General features: G+C 29.8%; 1 protein-coding gene across 1 annotated transcript in view; it reads left to right on the top strand.

The window, feature by feature from the left end:
* LOC107446840 (cationic amino acid transporter 4) overlaps positions 1–12760 on the top strand; it is a 39061-nt gene that overhangs the window by 3661 nt on the left and 22640 nt on the right. The window lies entirely within an intron of this gene.

Genomic DNA, 12760 nt, shown 5'->3' on the forward strand with positions numbered 1-12760 from the left:
GAAAGAACCAAAGGTAAATTCTTAGAAATATCGTAAATGTTTTCAAGCAATCAAACTGGTTTTGATGTTTTTCATCTCACTTCCTTACAAGTGTTTCAGTAACGTTTTTTTTTCTTGCTTGAATACTATTTAGCGACACTTAATGTGTTTGTAGTGTATCTACCACTACAGAAATATAATTCCAATTCACTAGTATATAAGACATGTTAACTAGATTCTATGGTGGTAGTACCTTTTCATAGATGAAGGTCGACATAGTCGATAACTCTCCGCCCCACATTGGTGGCCCGGACGTGATGTGAACACGCCTACCTTGACAGTAACGCCCACTTCGAATTGAACACTCCTACTGCGATGGATGATCCACATTGAACAGTTGACTCGCTAGTTGTGACTGCGACATTATCCACCTCCTCGCGCTGTTTCTACTCAGTCTCTATCAAACACAACGTCTGCCTGCATACACTCTACTGCTAATGGCAACACAGGAGCGACCACGACCGTGAACTTAATACAACTCTCACGATTAGCAAAAGTATAGTGATCTTCATACAGCTCTCCCGGCTTCTCACAAAACAGCAATGAATCAACTAGCGGAATTCGTTCATCAAATTCTATCATAGATATAATTCTGGTGGGGGAGTACTGTAGTGCATCTACCACTACAAAAATATAATCCAAATTCACTAGTGTATAAGGCATGTTAACTAGATTCTATGGTGGGGGTAACTTTTCATAGATGAAGGTTGACATAGTGGATAACATCCTCGCCTCACATGTTCAATACTTTTTTAGCTTCATTTTTGGTAACTCTAAATATATATTTATTTAGGGCGTGGATTACTGAACACCCAATACGCATGCAAATGATAATAAGAATATTTGGCATTTATAAGGTAATACGACACAGATAAGTGGGGGTTGTGACGAAATGCTTTTCACTTCCTTTTTTTTTTTAATGAATTGTCTACATTTTTTTAACCTCGTAATAATGAAAAAAAGATGATCTTTTTTTCGAAAGCAAACATAAACTGATAAATTTATATTATGAAGTGTATTGTAAAGTTTTATTGCCACACAATAATCAGTGTTATTTATTTTATAAAGTAAAGAGCAATAAAAAATAGACGCATCGTAAATGAGTTGCAAAATATGCAATCGAATTCTTTTACTTTTTGATATATCTTAAGACAAACTTTCCCTTTAAAAACAATACCATTAAACAAATAATAAATAGTCAAAGTAAATAAGTTTTGAGTTTTAAAATGCTTGGAAAGTGTGTCGTACAGTGCTATGTTTTAATATTTTTATGATAATTTACAATCTATTGCCAAATAATAAATCTATCTAATACAATAAAGTAAAGAATTTGTGTGTTTCTGTATACCGCAGGCTTTAAATCTAAAAATACGATATTCAGCATGAAACATTAATTGTTAAATTTTTAATTCAGAAACATTTAAAATATGGAATTTTCTCATTGATTTAGCGGAAGCCATTGTTTTAAAATAAATTATACATGATTCAATTTTGTCATTTATTCTATAGATAAGATCAGTCATATTTGCAACCTTATAGCTCTAATCAAAAAAGTTGTTTATTGTGCTTTCTGTGATACTTAGTTATTTTTTATTCGTTATGCCTGACTATCTGAATCAAGGCTCACAGGGGCTCTAATCTGAATGACCAACGTCATCGTGCAGCATGACGTCACCAAATTATTATGAAACAGCGTGTTTATTTTGTTTATAGTGCTTTTAAAACGTGTTACTAAAACTAAATAATTTGAAACCATCAGTCTTGAAACAAATAATATTAAAAAAATTAATTCCTACTTTGGCCAGCAAAGAAAATTTTTATTTTAGTTATTTTTTATTAAATAATCACAATTCCCCCCCCCCCCATATATATTCTAATAATTTTTGAAAGAAAATAAATCAAGGTAACAAATAAAAATAGGTTTTTCAGCGTGTTAAATTTCAACTCGTAGTTCAGTGGAAAGCAGATGAGTTTGTATACATTTTCTCAAGTTTAACAGTTAATAACTATTTAATTATGGAATGTTAATTTTTTTTTATTCTGTCGCTATCCCTGTATATTTATCACACCTCATCATAATTTCAAATTTTTAATTCGTATAGTTTTTGTATATCAAAACAAAATGTAGCAACAACAAAAAAGTGAGAAACAATTCGCAAAAAAAAAGAAGAAAAAATCTAAAAGTTACATTAATTTTCGAACAAGATGGAATTTCGAAAAAATACTCGAGTTAAGTCCATAGACAAATAAGTTCCTTTCAGCAAGTCAGATTTCACCTCTGTAGTGGCATTTCCATGATCCCCATGCTATTTTTTGCTATAAGTTAAGACAGTTAATAATTCTCAAACTAAATTTTGAATGTTAAATAATTTTATGTTTTTAAATCTAATAGCTTTTGCTCAGCAAAACAAATGAAGAGTAAAGTTGGACTTATTTAACATTCAAACTAAATTTTGAATGTTAAATAATTTTATGATTTTAAATTTAATAGCTTTTGCTCAGCAAAACAAATGAGAGTGAAGAGTAAAATTGGCGCATAAGATTTTTTAATATCGAGAAAGATATCAGTAAAATTATGATTTTTTAATATCGAACGATAACTGTTAAATTCTACGATTTTTTAATATAGAGAGACAGTAAAATTATTCAACTATATATTATATTCTTGTGCAAAGAAGTTAGATCTTATGATTTTTAGTCTTACTTTTAAGCTAAGAAAAGGCAATCTTTTGATATTCTATTATTCTTCCAGTTGGAACTACGGGAAAACAATTTTTACGAAGGTAAAAACGATATAAATCTTTTTTATAAACCTCTATAAATGCTTTCTTGCCTTGTATTTTAAAGTTTTAAATTTTTACTTTAACAGAAAGCACTGAAATAAACAGCCTTAATTTACATAAAAAAAGGAAATCTTAATAAGCGACAGTTCTCAGGAAATCTTTATCTTAGGAAGTGTTTAGGAATCATCTAATCAAGACAGGAAATCTTAATAAGTGACAGTGATTGGAAGACAAAAACGGAAATATTTTAATATGTTAAAAAATATTTTAAAAAATAAATTTGTAATATTTTTTTATCTACATCCAATGGGACGTGCAATTTTAAATTCTGAAAAGACTAGGTTTTGCCAAGTGAATTACTTTCGTCGGAAGTAATGTAATAAGCTGCTATGGTGATAAAAAGAGAAAGATTTACATGCTGGGATGGTGGTAAGGCGTTGTAGGTGGCCACCTTCTAAAATCTGTTGCTAAGATACTATTTGGTCGCATCGATTGAAAAGCGTTGAGCGACATCTTTTGGTTGAATTCGAACAGTAGGTGATTAAATAAAGTGACAGTCAAGTCTTTGCTTTCTTGAAAGAACTGGACATTTCAATTTCACTTCGTAAAATAGCGTTTGACTCTATTTATATATCTATCTCATTGGTATTTAAGATCAAAACCACATTAGTGGTTCTAAGCCACGAATTAGTGATTTCTTACGAAATGTATTATGTCTTTGTGAACCTTCCTAAACATTAAACATGTTTTCTAAACAGTAGTTTATGTATTAAAAACTTCATTCGCTTCTTAAATTGGAAATCACATTCATTGGAGTAATTAAAAGGTATTTACATAAAAAAAAGTAGGGTTGTCAATAACTAAATAAAAGACAAGAATAATGTTCTTTCAACGAAAAGAAATCACCCATTCTTATGATTAAAAAGAAAAATATTCTTGTAATGATAAGAATAATTATTCTTGTAATTAAAATAATGTATTCTTACGAAATAAAGTATAGTAATCTCTCAGTGCAAAATATTTTTACGAACGAAAAGAATATTTTTGTTCTTAACCAATTTGAAAACATATACTTTTCAAAGTAATTTAAAGTTATTTACATAAAAAAGAAGGGTTGTCATTAACTAAATAAAAGTCAAACCATAAATTTCCACAGGATGTGTTCTTCGACGAATAAAAATAATAAATAAAACACTTGTTTTTCTTCCTACTCTGCTTTATTTCTTACTGATGAAATGAACTTGAAATTTTTGGATTTTGAATCACTGATAGGGTGCATTTCCTTCCTATTTAAAAGTGATTTGTCTAGTTATAAACTTGCGGAATGGAAAAAATTTACATACGTTAGGCTATTTGTCTTCGGTTTTTTTCCCTTTTTTCTGGGATTTGATGACTGTTTTCGTTTTCTTCGATTAATAAAATAAAGATTCAATGTGCTGTTTTTTTTTCCAAGTTTCTTCTAAGTAACATTAACGAATTAAAACTTAACCTTATTGCCCTAGGAACATAAATTTAAAACAAATTATAATGTTACCAATATTTTGTTAAACAACGCGGAAGTTCCAGTGTTTTGCGTAGAATATACCATGGGGGGGGGGGGCAACCTGCAGCTCGCGAGCCACGTGCGGCTCTTTGAAGGATTATTTGTGGCTCTCGATAAATGTACCCGAGTTCCCTTTCATTTTTGTGCTGCAGTAGAGAACCGATCATCCAGAACAATCGGGACTATCGCTATTCCGGATAACTGATATTTCCGGTTTTCTGAATCGCTACAAAAAGCCGTTTTTTTAGTGTTAAGCCCAACTAAAAAAAAAAAAAAATTATTTGGAAATAATCTTAAAAATAAGAAAAAACGATGAGGTAATACACTAATGATTATTTCTGAAATGATGGTAAGGTAAACATCTTTCAAAAAAGAAAGAAAAATCCTAAAATCTTATGAGGAAAAAAAATTTTTTTTTTTTTAAAAATTGCGGGAAAATTTATCGAATTTCGTTCCGGTTTTTTGGTTTTTCGGTTTTCTGATTTCCGGATAACGGGTTCTGTACTGTATTATATTTTAAAAAATTATTATCGTTCTGTATGAGTTTCAAAATGTCTTTTAAATTACTGACAGCAAATATCAAAGACTAAGTGCAACGTACGTTATTGTAACAAATTTCATTTCCGTTCAAGTTAAGAACGATATGTTTCATCGAAAACTGCGCGAACGAACATAAACAGTGGCGTGATCGACCGATTCCAGACCGATTAACACGATCTACCAATAATTTATTCTTTTTTCTTAGAAAAAGTAAAATCTGCAATGACATTTCGCAACGTAAACAAACAAATAATATTGACAACATATCGGCGACACTTCATTTTTCTTTCTTTTTTTTCCGCAGCATCACACAATGCTCGCTCCGGCAATGCTGGGTAAAAAAAATTGGTCTTATTGGGCTTTTAAGAGATGATTCTCAAATTCCACAACTCATACCGATTCACTGCATAATTCAACTAGAACATCTCGTTACAAAATATTTAAAATATCCTGATGTTATGAAAACAGTGTTTCACATTGTAAAATACATTCGCACCAATGCAAAAAATCATCGACAATTCAAAAATTTCCTTGAAGAATTAAAGGACGAAGAACTTTCAAATGTCATTAATTTCTTTTGCATTATTAGATGGTTATCTAGCTATGACATATTAAATCGTTTCGTAGATTTGTTTGATCCAATAACTGCATTTCTAAAAGAAAAGGAAATAACCTAATCAGAATTAGACGATGACGAGTGGTTACAAGACTTCAAGTTTTGAACTGATGTCATGGAACATTTGCAAACACTGAATTTACAATTCAGGGGAGAGATAAAATAATAAATGACCTCTCACATCGTATATTTAGTTTTCAAACTAAATTACAACTTTTTGAAAATGACATTAAAAATAAAACATTTTGTTATTTTCCTCGAATTAAAAAAAATTTGTTCCATTATTAAACAAGAAAAACTCAACGAGTATATAAAAAAACTAGAAGGAATATTGACGGAATTCTAAAATAGATTTCAAGACTTGAAATATTTTAAATCGTCTCTTGATTTTTTTTCGGAATCCATTTGAAATTAACATAATTCAAGGCTAGTTTTCCATTTCTAATATAATTATGACCCAAAAAGCATCTGGAGAATTAGAATTAATAGAGATGCAAGAAGGTCAAGCTCTACAATTAAAATATAAGTCGAAGTCGATTAATGAATTTCGGAACTTTGTACCAGAATCGAAGTATCCTGAATTAAAAAAGGCTGCTTGCCGAATTATTTCAATATTCTGAACAACGTACTTATGTGAATCATTTTATTTCGCTTTAAAATTCGTGAAACACCGATCAGTATTAACTAGCATCTCAAAGAATTACTGAGAAGTGCTGTCACCAATTATTCACCAAATTTTAAAGAATTATCAAGAGAAGTAAAATAAATGTGTTTAATTTTTAATATTTTAATTCAATACACATATTTTGTACTTTTATTTATATGTTTTCAATAAAAATAATATCTGTAAAAAAAAATTAATACCTTTTTTGCATACCTTTCAAATACGTATTTAATTGCGGCTCGGGAAAAATTTTAAATTTTGAAAAATGGCTCGACCATCAAGGAGCTTGGCCACCCCTGGAATATACCCTTCTGCTTAGTTCTTCAATGGAAAGGTTTTTGGATAAATGAGACAATTTTCAAATTGTTCCGGAGAGCAGTTTTGAGGAAAAACACTTTGATTTTCAGGAAAACATTATGTGCTCATGTATTGCGCTGTTATCTAGTGAAAATTCAAAAAGATTTCTTTCTGAGAACTATACATACGAAACAATTTGATGAAAAAATGTCACATAGGGAAAAAGTGCTGTGGCTCATCATTATATTTCTCAAAGCTCTTGACTGATTGGCAATGTGGTGGGCTCTTGCGAGAAACTTTGTATGCCATTTCGGAAAAGAAAAAGAAAAAAAAAACTGAAAATGGAACGAGATTTTGGTTTTAAACCATCGAACAAAGACAAAAGAGATCAAATCAGAGTTTAAAATCATAATTTCCGTTTACCAATGCTTAGAGTTCCGATTAAATATTGGTTATTTCGAATTCTGTTATTGTTCTTCCAAGATTAACAATGAAGTGATATCTGTGATTAGAAAGAAGAAGAAGAAAAAGAATATATTATAGAGATATAAACTACTAAAAGATTTTTTTTTCTTCTATTGAACATAATAAGCAAAGATAATTTGTGTTTAACTAAATAATGGTAATTATTCATTCGAATAACCAAAGGATAATATTTTTGCATGAAATACTGCTCAAAATATCTTGTTCTACATTTTTTAATTAGAGTTCTTTCATTTATTCGCGGTCTTTAGCATAACATAATAAAAATTTCTGTTCGCTACAACAAAAGACTAAATTTGTTGTTTATAACCTATTAGCTTCCTCAGATTCAGCGTCTAATATATTGAACAAAATTTGATATAAGTTTGACACTTAAAAATATTTTATCATATTTTACGGTCTATGTAAAAATATCTCTATTATAAATCATTACTCTTGTTGGTCTGATTTTTTAAATGCAATGAAAAATTATAAAAAAGGTAAAAAATTCAAGAAACCCTTTGAATCAAGTTAATATAGTTTTATTATTTGAGTTTAGTAGATTTTTTTTCTGACCAGGATATGAAGATATACATTATTTAAGTCAGCGGTTCCTAAATGGTGTTCCGCGGAACCCTAGGGTTCCGAGAGTAAGGAATTGTTTTTATCTCACAGTAATGATTTTTGAAGTCTGTATCTATAAATAGATCAAATAAATAATCTATTAAATAATTAATTATTCATTTGATGTTTCGGTTCTCTCTATGAAATTATAGTAAAAGAAATAGATTTTTTTTTTTAAATTCTTATTTTTCTAATAATAATATCTTTTATAAAATATGAAATAGACCAGCATTTGTGAAAAACTGCACAAGTATTTCACATCGCGCTTTTGACATCAAAATAAAATATTTAAATTCGTTAATAAGAGAATATGTTTCCCTGGTAACCATTTCAACGTTTATCGCAGTTCCTTTTCAACAAAAAACATAATTTTGTTTATTTATTTCATTTTCAGCTTAATGTATTTACACCAACAAATTTAAAATTAATCTGGACAGCTTCTAGAGAGCGAATTCAACTATCGGATATAAAATTTAAGACTGCCAATGAACAAAATTATGAAAAAATTCCATTCCTCTTATTAAATATTTTCTAAATAGTCTTTTAATGGTTAATACTCTCATGATTGTTTTTATATTCTTTATTATTTACAAAAGTGGGGTCCGCAGAAAAAAGTTTGTTTATTTAGGGTTCCATAACCGAAAAAATTTGGCAACCGCTGATTTAAGCAACCTTCTACATGCAAAAATTACAAAAAAATTAGAGTTTTTCATTTTCATGCAAAAATTATAAAATAGATTGTTATTTGAAAGAAAAAAAAAACATTTATAAACTTCCTTTCTTCAAAGTTATATATTTCAGAATAAAAGTCACATTTTCAACTATTATTTAAAGCTCTTACTTCAAGATGATGTCTCATCTCTATCTTTCTACACGAGCCAAACAAAAGTGGAAATTGAATAATTTTTAAATTCAAAGTTATAGTAAATGTAGGGCGAACTAAGGCAATAAAACTCTGATTGCAGATTCATTTAATCTTCAGCGCGGTTTTCCCAGAAATCTTAACTCTAATTTCAAATGACAAGAAATAAAAATCTTTTTATTCTTTTTACCTGTACTAAAATGACATTATCAAGTTTTTATTTTTGTCGAGTGTTTCTACACATCAAATAAAAATTATTTGCTCTGTAAAAATGAAACTGAAATACTAGTTTCTCAAAGTGATTTATTTTTTGCATTTATCAGTCGTTTTACTATTAACATATTTTTAATAACCTTCTATTCAAATAAGGTATAATAAAAAAATTATTGCATGGAAATACCACAGAAATTTTATCTTCATTAAGCAAATGCAAATTTCATTATCTTTATTCTGTTTATTTTTCGTGTACTTCTTTATCCACAAATTTAGTTTACAATACCGTAAGATTTAGTTACCTTTAGCATTTAACGAGTATAATACCGGCGTGATATAGTAGCTATAACTCATATCTATTGTAAGAATTTCAAAGAATTTTTTTTTTTTAATTTATTGCGAGATAAAATTTATTGCGCTTTCATTTTTTTATGTGGGTATTCTCATCTGATAATTCTCATCTATACAATAATTTCTAACTTAACTTAATGGGTTTTTTATACGCACGTGGTTATAAAATCGGTGAAATTTCAGAGTTTGCATAAAGCAAAACAGTGAAATGATGTTTCATATATTCCATATTTTAAGTAAAAACGTACGTGGTTGTAAAATCGATGACGTTTCTTTTCACACGTTGTCTTAAGCATGAGGCAAATTTCTAAGAAGTTTTGTACTTTTTATTGAAAGCTCTAAATGAAAAGGGGTTTTTCAACAAATGTCATTTTATAGCATAAAGCAAAATTTTATAACAAATGATAATACCCTGAAATTATGGTCCGGACTACAAAATGTAATGGTATTAGGAAATAAATCATGCGAAACAAACATAATTTAACAGAGTCTGGTGCTATAAATTCCGATGTCATTTTTAATAAATCTTGTTCAATACTACACAATTAAATTTGTAGAAAACCCCTTACTATTCAAAAAAAAGGAGGAAAAAAAAACTTTTTTTTCCAAAATCTGACTTAGAAAAATTGCTAGAAACTTTTTAAATTTTCAAGATATTTAAATTGGAATTTTTCGTAAGTTATCCAATACGATCCATAACAAAATCACGAAAATTGTTTTTTAAATATTTTCCGTGCATGCGGATTATAAAAATATTACTTTAAATACTCGTATCCTGCGCAATTTTTAACGAATTTTTTTTTCAAATTTTAACGAGGTATTTTTGCTATCAATTAAAATTACTCTTAAATTTAATTTAATTTTAGTGAATATTACTGCAGTTATAGTAAAAAAAACGTAAATAATAAAAAATTAGTTTTTTTATTTTTGAAAATGCTCATAAACATTTCATGAATATTTAAGCTAGATTTGTGAAATTTTGTGCAGCTATTTCATATGAATATCAACGTAATTGGCATGAGTTACAAGCTTATCACTGCATTTTTTGGCATACGGTGTTCAGAAATTTTTTTTTTTTCGTTCGCAATTTATTGATGGTCCTTCAAACTTCTAATAGCTTTGGTTTAAAGCTTACGTTAATATGTATGAGATGTATGTTAATATGTATTATTTGTTAATATGTATGAGAAATCCAATGTCTTATACACTTATTAAGTTTTAAAATATTTCCCTAAGTATTTCTTGAAGAATATGAAGAAATTAGTAATTTCCATTATTTACGTTACCATTCCTAACCCTTGTACGCAGAGCCGGATTATACCTTTCGTAGGCCCTAGGCATAGCCGTTTTTGGGCCCTCCCCTCCCTCCCCCACTCCTCCCCTCTTTTCAAAATATATGCTAAAATTTTCTTGCATATTTTTTTTTTTACATTTTTGTTAATATGGATTTTAATTTTCAAATTTGTTTATCGAACTTTATCTGCAATACCGACATACTGCCGATATTGCAGTTGATATCGATTTGGAATTCGACAGCATAATACAAGATTTCGTTGAATCCAAAAATCGTAAAAAAGTAATATATTAGATCATAAGATTCTGCAAAATAATTTATTACCGAAAAATATTATATTTTTATTTGTATCTTCATAATTTTGTGCAAAATACACTTGTTGTTTTTAAAGTTAAATTATTTTTGTCAACAAATTTTTTTCTCCCAAGTTTTTCGTAGGCCCCTGAATTTCGTAGGCCCTAGGCACGTGCCTAGTGTGCCTATAGGTTAATCCGGCCCTGCTTGTACGTGGTTATAAAGTTGATAACATCTCTTTTCACGCTCTGGCATAAACATGAAGCAAAGTAGCTAAACGCTGTTTTATTATTCCATACTTTAAGCTAAATATTGCTTTGATTAATTGATTGCTTTGATTAAATTTATTTTCTTTAAGTTAAATTTTGTCAGAGTTTAAACTATATTTGATAATCTACGTACTGAATATAATAATCAACGGAAAAGAAGCCGTGATGGGTCAGGGGATAGAGCGTTCGCCTTCCAATGGGGTGAACCGGGGTTCGATCCCGTTGATGGCTGGTCGATATGAATTCCGCATCCAACTTGCACCGACCGCAGCGCTGACTTGAAATATCCTCAGTGGTAGACGGATCATGGGTTGGAGTCCCCTTGCCGTCAGGCTAACCGTGGGAGGTTATCGTGGTCTTCCTCTCCATGTAACGCAAATGCGGAATAGTTCCATCAAAAAGTCTTCCACGGCGGCAACTTTCTCCCTATACTTGATCCAGGAGTTCCCTTGTCTTCTGGATTGGGTTCAAAATGACAAGGCCACGGAGTTGAATATTAGTAGTCGTAAACCCAAAAAATGGGTCGGCTGTTCAACGACGGTTATAAAATCAAAGGTAAAGAGAGAGTCACAACTGCTAAATATTACCGTAATTTTCACTTTCTTTATTATTATGATCCTTTTTCATTTTTATTTTTTAGCATTTTAAAATTTTATGCTAAACTTGAGAACTAGAAGCTGTTATGCGTCTGAATACTTAAATTTAGAAAATCGTGCATAGGAATAATAAAATTTAGAGATTAAGAATTTAAGAACTGCCTCTGAGAAATTTGAATTGTTAACAATGAACTCATAGTAAGGATTTCTTTCAACCATCAAATACTACTTTAATTTAACCTTTTTTACTAAGACTATACTCCTTTTCTTACTCTTTTCTTTGGTTCTTATATATTTGTAATAAAACAAAGGAGTCACTGCTGTTGTTGTTCTGAACACTGAAATTTAGATTTGTGTACATAAGATATGAAAATTGTCTGCAATTCCAAAGCAATATTGAAATGTACATATTTAGAATTTTGTTTAAAAAAAAAAAAAAACAACCAAAGATATATTTTGAATTTTGTACAGAGAAAAGTTTTTAAATTATTTATTCTAAACTTTAGTCTTCAAAGAAGTATACAAGCTAGTTGGAAGTAAAGTATCCAATGAGCGAGCGAAGCAAGCTCATCCGTAGGAAATTGCGGAAGCAGTTCCAGGAATTGGCGAGCACTAGCGAGCAGGGGATGGAGAATCCTAGTATCGCATATTTTTTCTTTCTTACTTTTTGTTTTAGATATATCATCACTCATTAATGAAATATTAAAAACTACAGCGACAGCTGATCGAAACGAATTCCGCTCCCGGCTCGCATCAACCATAGTGCGAACGTAAAACATCCTCAGTGGTATACAGATGATGGGTTAGAGTCCCCTTGCCGTCAGGCTAACCGTGGAAGGTTTCAGGGTATTCTGCTCCGTGTAACGCAAATGCGGGTGAATTTTATCAAAAAGTCCTGCACGAAGGCAAATTTCTCATAATACTTAATCCCTTGTCTTCTGGCTCAGGTTCAAAATTACAAGGCTACGAAGTTGAACATTAGTAGCCATAAATTTTAAAAAAATTTGTCAGCTGTGCAACGATGGTTATAAAATAAAATATTGAAAGCATGACTTTTGAAAGTCGTAATACTTTTATTTCTTAAAACCCGCAGCGTTTTCTAATTTCTAATATTAAAGGGAAAATCAATACTCTGAAATTTAGATAATACTTCTTTCTATTTTACTTAAACTGCTTTAGAAGATAAAAACTATAAAATGTTGCCAACTTCTATCTGTGAGAATTTTAAAAACAAATATGTATGAAAAACATTTAGTTTTATTTAGAGCTTTTTTATTTTAAATTAAATATGCTTTCCATGTGTATTTTCTTTT

Source organism: Parasteatoda tepidariorum, chromosome 8 (assembly GCF_982258835.1).
Source record: "Parasteatoda tepidariorum strain Cologne lab strain chromosome 8, Ptep-v5.0, whole genome shotgun sequence".
Lineage (NCBI taxonomy): Eukaryota > Metazoa > Arthropoda > Arachnida > Araneae > Theridiidae > Parasteatoda > Parasteatoda tepidariorum.